This window comes from Numenius arquata, chromosome Z (assembly GCF_964106895.1).
Source record: "Numenius arquata chromosome Z, bNumArq3.hap1.1, whole genome shotgun sequence".
Classification (NCBI taxonomy): domain Eukaryota; kingdom Metazoa; phylum Chordata; class Aves; order Charadriiformes; family Scolopacidae; genus Numenius; species Numenius arquata.
The window spans coordinates 4625703-4638350 of record NC_133616.1 but is presented as its reverse complement, the minus strand read 5'-3'; positions in this window follow the sequence as shown (position 1 = coordinate 4638350).

Sequence of the window (12648 nt, the reverse complement as noted above, 5' to 3'; positions counted from 1 at the left end):
GTAAAAAATGTATGTCACAAGCAAAGAAGTATGTCATCTCTATTTCCTTTTTATGGATAGTCTTGTCTTGTCATTATCAAGGAAGATTTTTTTTTCCCTTTATTTCCTATTTAAATGTAGTTAGTGCAGAGGTAATTTGCAATGGTATTTCAATGAGACAAATGGAGTACACTTCCCCACATCTGCCTGCATCTTCAAGGATGAGCGTGTTGTAATTATACTGTTCCGGTTTCATTAACAGCTCTGCTGTACCCAATATGGTTCATAAGTATTCTGGTGAAATGCAGGACAAAGTTCATTGAATTGTCAGGAGCATCTGGGTGATATAGAACACATGTAAATTACATTAGAATTGTGTTGTTTTGAAGCCATAGGTTGGTTGCAAATGTTGGCCAGAATTTTTTTCAGTGGGAAAAAAAACTGAAAGATGAGGATTCCTCATTGTTTTACAGCTGAAAATGAGGAAAAAAAAATGCTCAAAAGTGGAAATACTCAGCTAAGAATGGCAAAAAAAAATAAAAACAGTTGAATTTGCTATTGACATTTTCAGTTTCTCAATCAAAGGTGTTTTTATTTTCATTTGCTCGATTTTTTGTTTGGGGGAGCAGTTCAGTTAATTTGCCTCTTTTTAAAAAAAAAACATGCTTTTGATGAAAAGCTTGGGGTAGTCATGAGTAGCAAATTGTAGCAGATAAAAACTGAAGTGAATCTTTTGGTCAGAAAGTAAAGAATAACCATCCACACAGGAAATGGGAGAAAGTGTGCCTAACAGAGCACTGGACAATAAGCGCTTGTTGGTATGTCCTGGTCTAAGTGACAACTGTGTGACTGACCAAAAAATAAATGACTCCTTCCTACTACACTGAGCTTCCAAAAGCCAGGCACTGCAGACAGACTGATGAGCCCACATTTCATCACCCGAAGAGCAGTGAGCATCTAACAGCTACCCACCCTTGTTGCTATATTTGCTGAACTTAGACATGCAAATCAACCTAGTTGGTGTCCTGCATGTCATCACTGCCTGCTTGTCACGGACTGTGAAAAAAAATGCCCTTTTTCCTCAAGCAAAACATCTGCTTTGAGGTGATCTTCTTGCACATCGTCCTCTGTTCACATCCATCTTCCAGATTTACTGCTGTGTGATGCGTCCCATTTATTGAGCAACTAAGACTAATTTACTTTAGCTGCAGGATAAGACAGGCACGTATGTACACATCAAGGTGGAAAAAAATGCTCATCCTTCCTCCTTTATTCCCTCTCAACCACTTGTGACATTGCTGATATCTCCTCCGCGGTTTCTCCTCATTGCTCCAGCGCTCTGTGATCACGATGGGGGCTTCATCAGAACAAACTTCAGCTGAGCTAAATAGCTCATGAGGCCACAACTTGTCTCATTTCAGGCCTTTACTTCTGATGAAGTCCCTCTTTCTCTACAGTAGGTCAGCTCTAGACACTTTTGCTCAGAAAAATCCCACCTACTGTGTCTCAGCTCATTGGGGAGTCCTCCTTTTGCTGGGCACAACTTGGGATGCCACTAAAAAGAACCAAGAGCCGCCAGCAAACAGCATGCTGTCTGCTTCCTGAGAGAAACACACACAGAAAGGAACAGCAGATAGATAATTCTGTCTGTGGGGGAAATTCAGAACCAGCTGAGTTGTTTGTTACTGTTTTTATCCTCTCACCTATGCAAATTAGCAGGGTTCAGAGCTAAATGTAAGTGCGTTAAAAGGAAACCTGAAAGAAGGGATCTGGTTCGTACACTCGTTCTACTCTCTCCCTTTGGAAAGACACCTGTGGATACATTTTCATTAATAATTTCGCCCTACCTCTTCTCTGATGTAAATTTACAAGCAAGGAGCAGGAAAAAAAGCCAAATCAAATGTTTCAGGCTGACTGGTAAGATAATTAGCATATGATGCATAAGAAAGAAGAATTCCAAGAAGCAAAACTAGAATTGCATGTATCTTTTTGTGACAGTATTTGGGGGAAGTTTCAATTCACTGAGGATCAGCTGTGTTTGCATTATGCTCTTTCCTTCTCACACTTAGTGAATATCTCCTAGGAATGTCCTTTTTCCATGAGCTTTCTAACTGATGAAGTAGCTGCAAGAAAGAGGGAAGAAAAGCAACTTAAAAATAGATAAGCTGTTTATCTCTTTAGCTGACTTGAATTTGCTGCTGTGTGGAGGAGGATGCTATCAAAAACAGAAGTTTAGAAGTTTGTAATGTTGGAAAAGTTTCTAGATGTGCATCACCAGTACATAACTCATGTTGGATGTTATTCTGTAAATTGCTTATAAATCACCGCTAGAGATAAGATTAATCCAGGTACATTGAATTTTGTTTTTCAAAGGTTAATCATGGTCTTTAGCCCAAGAAAACAGGGCTTGTGTGATCATGCTTTGTGACTGTTCAGCCATCTGTCAGTCTCTTTCAATAACCTGTAAACCCACTGATCAACTTTGACAGAAGGGTAGAGGTCTCAAAGATATTAAATTCCAGTGTTTTTCATGAAAATCAGAAGCTTTTCTGTTCTGTTTTAGCTGCCAGCTGGCCTTTTTGCATGAGGCTACTGGTCACTAATCAGCATATGTGTTTCTAAGAGCCACAAATGCTGCTTCTTGTTAATTGAGACTCAGAGGAAGGATCAGAGAGTGTACACAAGGGTGGGAATTGAGGATACACACAGGGACTGGATCCCCTCAGCAGCACCTGGGGGACAGGACCAGCCCAGAAAGCTGAGGTCACCGCAAAGGGGTGGAAGGAAAACAGGACAAAAAACCTGAAGAAATTACATTTTTTTAACTCTTCACTTCATCCAGCAAATCCTGGTTTTTTGTTTTGTTTTTTTTTTTTCTGAAGTATTTGATTCAAGATCTGTGGTTATTAAAAGAGAAATTCCCATTTACTTCTGGGGGGAATTTCTGGGATCTGATCAAGATTGGGGAAAGATTTATGAAAACAGCAACCATTTGTAATGTAAGAATTTTGAGAGTTGCCCAGTGCTGACATTTTGATTTAGTTTATTGTACAAGTATGTTGTTATTTGCACAAAGGCCATCTTTGGACTTCAACAGAAAGCAAAATACTGTATTTGGAGCAGACAAAATAGATACAATCTTATTGTCACAGCCAAACTTAAATAGCAAATATTGCATTTTAATGATCCTTACTTTAAATGGGGTCTTTGATTTGGTGTCTTTGTGTATTTTTCTATGGCTTTAAAAAAGAAAATCTGGTTTAGAAGACAAAAAAGACCACTTACTGTGATTTGAATAGAGGTGAGATCCAACACTAATCTATTGCCTTCCAAGAGCGACTATACTGTTTGTGTGAACAGTAACACAATATCTGCCTAAACGTTCCACTTCTGCTTGGCCAGTCTCAGTGATTTTCTCATAAAACTCCAATTTCTTCTACCCTTGACAGCAGATTCAGCTCCTCTCGTACGCTGCTGGAAGTCAGCTGAACCAGCCTCGTTCTTTCTGACCATGAATCTTGAATTCTTTCCTGCACCAGTTTACAGACTAGTGGTTTCACTAGTTCCCTGAGAGGCCAGAAGCAGGGATTTGATGCCCTCATGGAGGGAAGGGGTTGGGTGTGGATATTCCCTTTGTGCGTGAGTGTTGTTGTATGAACAAAGGGTCTCCCTTTTGGTGTTTTTAAAAAAAGACAAAAGTCAAAAACCTCAACTTGGAGGTAATCTGAGAAAACTCATTGGCTCACTGTTCTCAAGGGAGAAAACCAAAGTCATTGTCGATTTCTGGAAATTTATTGGGAGTGAGAAAAAACTTCAGGCATCTGGAAAAATTAAGCATAAAAACCTGAGGTGCCCTTGAAATGTAGCTGCCTGTGGGGCTAAATAGCAGCTGAATCAGCACCATGATTTTGGATTTAGGCACTTAAAAATCATACTTGAAGCACCTCCAACTTTTCCCAGGCTCTGGCCTTTCTGGTCTGTGACAGCAGAGGTAGCTACAGCCCATTTGGTGTGCATCAACCGTCTACACCAAGGTGGCATGCAGGAGCACCTGGGCTGTAAATCCTCCTGCTCCTGGGCTTGCTGCATCTTGTGCAAAAGGGTTTTGAAAGGAGACAACTTGAGTTCCCACCCAGCCTCCCAGATCCCATTCTGCTCCATAGCTGTCTTTCTCCTGGTTCTGGACTTTGTTTTTCATGCGGGAAGTGTTTGTCACTGTGCTGTGATTCATGGGTTTTAAGGTCAGAAAATCATCTAAGTTTGATCTGCTGCACAATGGACACCATACATTTCACCCAGTGGTTCTTGCATCAAAGCTCAACAAATCAGGGCTATGAATCTGTGATATATTTATTGCATGGGAAAGGTGTCAGGGTGATAGCATTGGCTATTGAAAATCTCTACTCAGCCACTCAGCAGGTGCACCACTGTGGAGAAAGCTCTCTCCCAGCACGACCCACTGTCCTACTTATCTCAGGTAATAAGATTTGGTTGCTGTCAATTTGATATGTCTTTAAAAAGAGAGAAGGTTTTGTCACCCCTCATTAATCATCTGAGCCATAAATTTCTCATCTAGTCTTTATTTTATTTTTCCATTTTTTGTGCCCTTTATGTCATGTTGGAAGCTATTGCATGCACAGAGTCAGGCTCTAAAATAGAGTCAGTATTTTTTCTTTTATGCCGACTTTACTCTGCTTCAAATTTCATATTGAAATCTTGGAAATATTTGGGTACCTTAAGATCTGATTCACCTTTTGAGACAGTTAAATTTCCAAGGTGCTCTCAGTCATGTGCTTTCCTCTTTCTTCAGTGTGACTACTCCTGTTCTCTCCTAAAATATTTTCCTGTCGCTACGTTGAAATTTTGTCCTTAAAGAATCCTTGTTCCAACTGGTCGGTAGATGGACCTGACCTTGGGCAAGAGCAGTGCTCCAAACCTGTCAGTTCAGACTCAGTGGTGTGTTATTTTGGCGATGTCCAAAGCTGGTACTTGGGCCCCAGGGAGGTTATGTCTGCTTCACATCACTGTAACATCTCAGAAGATGCAGCCCTGACCGATGCAGGTAGCTCTTTGCATGACTGCACTGCAAATGAGCTGTAATTGCAGCTCATGTAAATGTACCCGCAGATTCAAATCAGTTCATTCGAGTAGCAGGAGCAGAGCAGGCAGCAAAAGGCTGGGTGAACCCGTAGACAGTCGATTCATGAGGAGTCAACCAAAGTGTGGTGGTAACAACGTTTTCAACATCAAGCCAATCCCACTATTCCCACGCAAGGTACCATCCTGCTTTTGCCCACAGTGCAGACTTATCTTCTGAACCTGTGAGGGGCCCTGTTTACTTTTTAACAATACCTGTATGGTTCAAAGAATGCCCCTTGGATTTGGGGAAGCAGCTAGTTTGCTACCATCACCTAGAGAAAACCTTTGCTGATCCTTCAGAAAGGTGTCCTACCTGAAGTTGATGTTTTCCTAATCTATGCGAGTCATTTGTGACTTAGAAAACATGACCAAAACTCACAAATGGAAACCCACAGATCTCAAAAGTACCGCCTTCATTAGACTTTAAGCCTATCCAGATTGCTGAAAGCAGAATCAGAAAGCACAATTAGCCATTTCTGTATCTTTCATGTCAGGTAACAGGCACCACAGCCTCATCCTTGTGCTTTCTGCAAGAAAACATCTTTGACTCCTCTGAATGCCCTATGCTATTCCAAAAATCCTGTGCCATGGGAGGTGTCAGCGCTATGTCGCCCAAAAATACCCTGCCCACTTCCACACATCTACTGGGAACAGTGGCCAGTGGTCTGAGGAGGAGACAATTTGTTGAAGTTTAGCTGCTTGAGAAGTACTGCAAGGAAAACATCAAAAGCAACTGCTTCTTCCCTCCACCCTCCTCCCCAGCCCAGCCAAGTTTTGCAGGCAGCTGGGGGCCCATGAGCCGGTTTTCACTTGGAAAACACTTCAATTCAGTAACAATCAATGGAAGTGGACTGCGAAAGGAAGACATAAACTACAGTCTCATCCCAAGCTGGATATTCTTCATGAGCTGGCTCCATGCAGCCTGTGGCAATGATTCTGGCTCTGCACACTTATGCAACCCAATAAATAAGAGGAAGCCCAGCTCCCGAGCTCGGCCCTTGTGTGGCCCACATCTGAAACATGATTTTTCCTGCACTTCTCATTTAACCGTGGCCAGGATCATTGCTAAAGGTAGCAAGAGAAACGCTGTCCTGGGGGCTCAGGTCACCACCCTCCCCACCCCTTTGTTCAGCTTCCCTGATGCTTTTTTTTCACCCCCAAGTCAAAAATCTCTCCATGGACTTCTGCACTCCCCCTCCAGGCATGGTCAACACCTAATTGTTCCCGTGGCATCCTAATGCTAAGGAAGCAAGCCTTGGGATGGCCACATGTACCTGTCCATGGGACCACTCATGGGCTTTCTGAGGAGCTTTGCCCATAAGGCAAACATGGCACACCCATGTTACAAGCCCACCAGCAGTGAGCATCCTCCAGCAAGAGGAGCAGGAGCCTGTAGGTGGGAAGTGTTTTTTACAGCAAGTTCACGGCTCACCTGGCAGCTGGACATTTGCCAGCAAGTCCTCCCCAAGACCCATTTCTGCTCCTCTAGTCCACTACGCCACTTTCCAGGGAGCATCCTACGCAGCGGTGGTGGTGATAGGCCTGGTGATGCTCACAGGGTGGTGAGCAGAAAAAGGGAGGGAGGGGAGGAAAGGGCAGAAAAAGCAGCAGGAGAGGAGAGAAGGGGAAAAAAGGTCAAGAGAAAGCAGAACTGCTCTGTACACATAAATGAAACAGAAGGATACATGCACTGGAAAAAAAAGAAGAGGTGGCAAATACTTTGAGGAGAAAACTGCAGGAAAGGAAACATTAAAAAAATAGAAATACAAACACAGCTGGGTGGGGTTTTTTATAGTTTAATACCAAAAAATGTGCAAACAAAGCAGTGTAAAGACTGCCGTGTTATTTGAGTACATAATGGCAGCAGCTGCTGGAAGGAGCCAGGTCCTCACCTGCAGCGCAGCCCCACTGGAGCAATATAGCCCACACCACCCTCAAGGAACCAATCCAGTTACAAAACTGGTACATGACATACAAAGGATCATAAACTCTGAGCAGGTGAGATATTTTCCAAATCCAGGCTGACATTTCCACCTAGTTGAGCAACAGTCAAAACAACTCAAGAAAAAAACCCCAAAACCCTGACCTGAGGAAACATTCTGGTGGAGGAAAGAGCTTGGTTGCTACAAAGCTTGGATGGAGGGACGCTGAGTGTAACAAGTGCCTCCCTGCCTCTGTTCATGATGGGCACAGCAACAAGGTGGTTTTGATTTTGGTGAAATAAAAGAAAAGGGGGGGACGACCTCCAGATTTGTACGTTTCTGAGAAAATATTGTTATTTATCATTTTCAGAGTGGGAAAAATGTGGTCTGGATTGGATACTTAAGGATCTGCTTGAACATTTTCATGTTTTTGTAAATGAATTTAGATTCTTGGGGGTAAAAGGTTTTCTTCAGCACTAATAACATACACACACATGTGCATTAGTGGATTTCACTTAATTTTTTAAACAAGCTCCTCTTTCCTTACACCATCTTTCTCTTCTTGTATCCTTCAGAAATAGCTTAGCTGGGAAAACAAATGGAGCTTTTCGTCAGAAATCAGAATTCTTTACATGAAATTTCCTAGACTTTTATTGCCAAATTTTTCCATTTGGACTCTGAAACTGCCATCTCCTGACATCACCATTAAAAACAAACAAAATCTGCGCAGTTTTTAGATATTTTATCTAAACGTATCTGTCCTCTCTTCATCAACTTTTGACTTTTCAATGCAAATCTGGTGGCATTTATTGAAACAAACGCCTGAGAATGCAGCATGGAGCTACCGTTTCAGATTCTCAGCAAACTCAGGCAGAGTTTGATCTGATGACATCTCTTTGATGTTTTGAAAATACTTTTTTCTTGACCAGCAGAGCTACAAGACTGAGACACTGCCAACTTAATAAGGATTTGGAAAGTCATGTGAGGCTTTTGCTGTCACATAATCAGGACAACATGAGCTGCATCAGGCACTGTTAAATAAGTGAAAGGCAGGCTGTCCTAGACTCCCTTTTCCACAATAAACTTATTCTGAACTATGGAACAGAAAATTGCCCTTATTTCTTATTTCAACTTAACTTTGAACTCAGCAAAAACACGTAGAATATAGCAATTTGTGCAAGCAGCACAATTTTAAACTCAAATTTCCACCCAATGCAGGCATAATTTAGGACTGTGCTAGCTGTTGGTGACTAACACTACCCTGTCTCTCAGGCCTAATTTGATGGATATTGAGCAGAGCTGTTGCAAAATATATGATAGTTTGCCATGCTAAGCCATTATAGCTTTGTTGTAAGCAATGTCTCTCCAGTTTCAGTGGGCCTTTCTTGGCACAAGGAGGCATACAAGCACTGCCAAAATATAGAACACCTCTGCCCTTTCTTAAAGTAAAAGCTAACGTATTTGGAGGACTGCCACTCATTTAATTAGACTCCCCAATTGCATCATTAATTGCAATTTATGGAATTCATTTATTGCTGGGAGATAGGGACAATAAGCTTTCACAGTTGGTTTGTAGTACAGTATCTCTCCACAATCTGTAACTCTAAATAAAAGCGTCTCCAGAGAAGAATATAATTGTCCATCCTGTGTTTAACAAACAAAGGAAAGCTTAAAGGGCTTAATTCTCAACAGTGCATGAGAACTGAAAAGGAAACTACTGCTTCTGGAGCACATCAAGGGTTTCAACCATTATTCCAGTATTTTAGTCTTGAAAGTTATTTTCCTGGGGGCGAGGGGATGAGTTCTTAGGAGCACTCTGACAGCTCTGCCGTGCTGGGGGAGGTATCCGGCAGACCTCCACAGCTAAGCCTGGATAAACTTTGTGAGTAGGTAGATGGCAGATGCTGGTGATGGTGATTCAGTTGCTGGATCTCTTCCATCCGACTCAGTGTTGAACCAGTGCCCACCCGTATGCCGCTGGAGAGGCCATCTCTCAGAAGAGCAGAAAGCCCAGATTACTGAATTGTCAGACTCATTAGAGGCTTCCTGGGTATTTTTGCATTGTCGGAGGAGTTTATAGGTGTCTGTGCAAAGTAAAAGCTGGGTCAGTACGTGTTTTATTTGAACTGCATCAAGAATTAACAGAATTATGATGGCTGCCAGTAAGAGGCAGAGTGTTGAAGCCAGGACAAGAAACTTGGTCCTGATGTACACAAAGCACGAACAGTGTAGAGGAGGAAAATTATTTTTGGTGTTTTTTCCAAACTTTGTTACCCTCATCAGGAGTGAGTCCTGGCTCCATCATACACCTGTCCATAGGACTGTAAAATGAAGCCCATAGCGCACACCAGCCTCTGCTCCACACACACGTTTGTTCTTGGTTTCCTTCAAACCAGTCTCATAGGAGCAGAGTGACTTATTTTCACTGCAGGCAGTCAAGGTTCCTGGAGTAAATAAAAGAAAGAGAAAAAAAGAAAAAAAGAAAAAGGACAATCAAAGCAACCTAAACCTTTAGGAAATGGCATTCAGACTGATTTTCCAGACTCTCCATGGGTTTTAAGCCTTGCCACAATTCGGATTCTGAGTCAGCAGATTTCAAACCTGCTGAATAGCAGATGGCAACTTTTTTGAGGGACACGCATTAGAAAAATGGTGGTAAAATCCCAAGCTACTGTCTCAGCTCCTCCATTTCAAGGTTATTTCCTTTTTAGCTGCTCTCGGCAGTTAGCAGTGTTTTTATTGCAGGGGTCATGTAGTAAGTACAGAGGTATGGAATGATTGCCATGCTACATGGCAGGTTGTCCATGCATTAAAGTTGGTTGTTAATCAAGCTCCTAACAAGACCGGTAGCTCTGTTGTCTCCAATAGGCCAAATACCCTTCGAACAAAGGCAGTGTCAAATGAAGACAGTGTCCCAAGTGACAAGTCTCTGACTTCGACTGTCATGTTTGTGAGTTGCACTCAAAACAGATAGCACTTAAGAGTGCGGTTTGTGTAAAATTTACCTGGGATGTGTTTTTCTGTGAAGCAGATGCTCAAGATGCAGGAAAAGAGTAAGATTTAAATGGCTACTCCTCACTGAAATAACATTTTATTTTTCCACGAAATCTATCTCCCCGGATTGTAGAGAAAACCTCAACTGATAGAAATGTTTTTGACTTCACCACGATTTCAAATGAATGGTCCTCCTGTACAACCAGAACACAAAGAAAGACCCGAAGGGATGTTTTGCCCTTGAGCACACACAGAAAAGTGGCCCTATGACCACCTAAGCCAGGAGAATCAAGACCCCAAATAAGACCCTAATGCCATCTTCCCATTTAACTGGAATTTCAGATGTATTTAAAATAGGCTTGATGGCTTAATGTGGCCTAATGTGACTGGATGTGCCCCAGAACCCAGCAAGCACTTCTCTGAACCAAACCACCTTTCAGGTCTGGGGCTGCTCATGAAAGGGAGCTTCAGGATGTCTGTATCCATCAGTATAAACATGTCGTGAGCCTCTCCATGGAAGTTTCTCCTCTAGGAGTACAGCTCTTTCTCTCTCTCTCTTTTCATTTCTCTTTCATTTCATTATTCTCCTTTTCATTTACCTTCCTTTCCTCCATTCTGTGGATACCACTTGAGCTGGACAAAGAAAATTCTTCAGTTTGGTTGGAAAAGCAGAAAAACATAAAATAAAAGTAGCAGAGCTGTAAACAAAATAAAGTTACTCACTTTTTCTCAACAAAACAGAGAAATCCCCCAAAGATGCAGTTTCAGCCAGACTCTGTTTTCAGATGGCTCTACCGGAAGCCCAGAAAACAAAGAACCAGACTCACAAAACAGCATCAACATCTGCTCCTGGTCCCTTTCTCCCAGCAGCCTGCTCAGGAGTGGTCTGAGTGTGGTGATTTCCTATCCCCAAGGATCTGCAGACATTTACCTGAAGACACCTTATTTCAGATCCGTTCTGACAGGAGAGGGAGGAGTGAAAAGTTTTCACCCTCTCCAGACAGGCTACTCACCACCAACTAGGCAGCATGAGTGTTGAAGTAAGGCAAGACTGAGGTTAAATGTACTGCAGAAAGAGACCTTCTGGGGTAAGTAGAGCATGCACTTCCTCAGTCCTTGGGTGAAACCAGATGAAATTAATACACTGGTGAAAAGTCATTTCAGCAACAGAGAAATATTGCATTACTCAGTGGTGTTATATGCTCCTTTTAGGTTCAAGACTCTACAATCATATCACTAACTTCTTTATATCTTTTTGAAAATTTCTTCACTTTCTCATTATCGCCCTCTTTTATTATGAAAAAAAAAAAGATTTCTTCAGAGATACGTTTGGAGGGGGTGACATCTGATTGCAATAGAAAATAACAATTCATACCTGAAGAGACAAGAAGACATTTATAGGAAAATGAAGATAAAGATGAATGTATGTCACATACCAGCTCCAGCAAAATAAAGGGAAAAAAAGCAAACTTATAACAGACCTAGAGCTCTTCTTCAGCTGTGGTCCTTCTTCCTTAGGAATGCTTTCATGAAAACTGGATACTTTCTCTGTTTATCTTTCTTACCAGATTTATATAAGCAACAGCATCCCCAATATGCGAATGATCACTATTTGTGTAGGTATTAACATATCTTGCTTAATAAACAATGTTCTGCTTCTCTCTGAGCTAATCCAAGGTGAATATCACCAGTTTTTTGGGAAAAGAAAACCCACACTTCTTACAAAAATAGGGGGATGGCTTTTCACAGTCTTCTTAAGGTAGTACTTAAGCCAGGGACACTGCAGAAGCTGTAGGACAAATTCCAAATTTGACTAAAACATGTTTATCCATCTCTAATTGTTATTGTTAAGCTAATAATAATCCTTGACAAGTTAATAAAACATACTAATAGTATGTCAAGCCAGTTATTCACCAGATTTTTTGGATTAGCAGTTTGGTGGCCAACGAAGACAGCCCTTCTCAGGAGCATCTTGAGATGTCAAAGCTTTTGCTAATTTGATAATGAAGCCTTCAGGGTTCCTGGCTGCATTTTGAGCTGCCTGGAAAGAGTCAGCTGGTCCCACAGGTTGTATAGCTTTGTTAATAGCTGAGCTGAGGCTGAGTCTGTTTGTCTGCATTGCCTTTGACCACTACACTTGTGTATTGTTATTTTTACCTAACAATCATGTGGCCAAGGGCAGTGTGGGCTCAGACTCACGGTATCATATCTTAAATTCCATTGGGATGGACTAATTCTGCCTAACTTTAGACATCAACGATATAAATGCCTGCATCTGAGCTAGTTCTCTAGACTCCCAAAAAAGGTGTTGGAAAGAAATAGCACTTCTGGGACATGATTTATCTTATCTGCAGTAGGCACCTAAAGCAGGTCAGTTGAATTCTGACTTACAAGTGTTACATGTCCTATCTATAAAAGGAACTGGGAGCTACAGAGCTAGTTACGCCTTCAGTACAGGGGTATGTTGTAAATGACTGCAGTAGACGATCACCTTGGCCTCACCTGAGATGAGGTAACCCACCCAGATGTACACATTGAGCCAGGGCTGGAAGTGAAAAGACACTTTAACTCTCAGCAAAAGGGCACTCCCAAAGACATTTATGGTAGCAGAGTT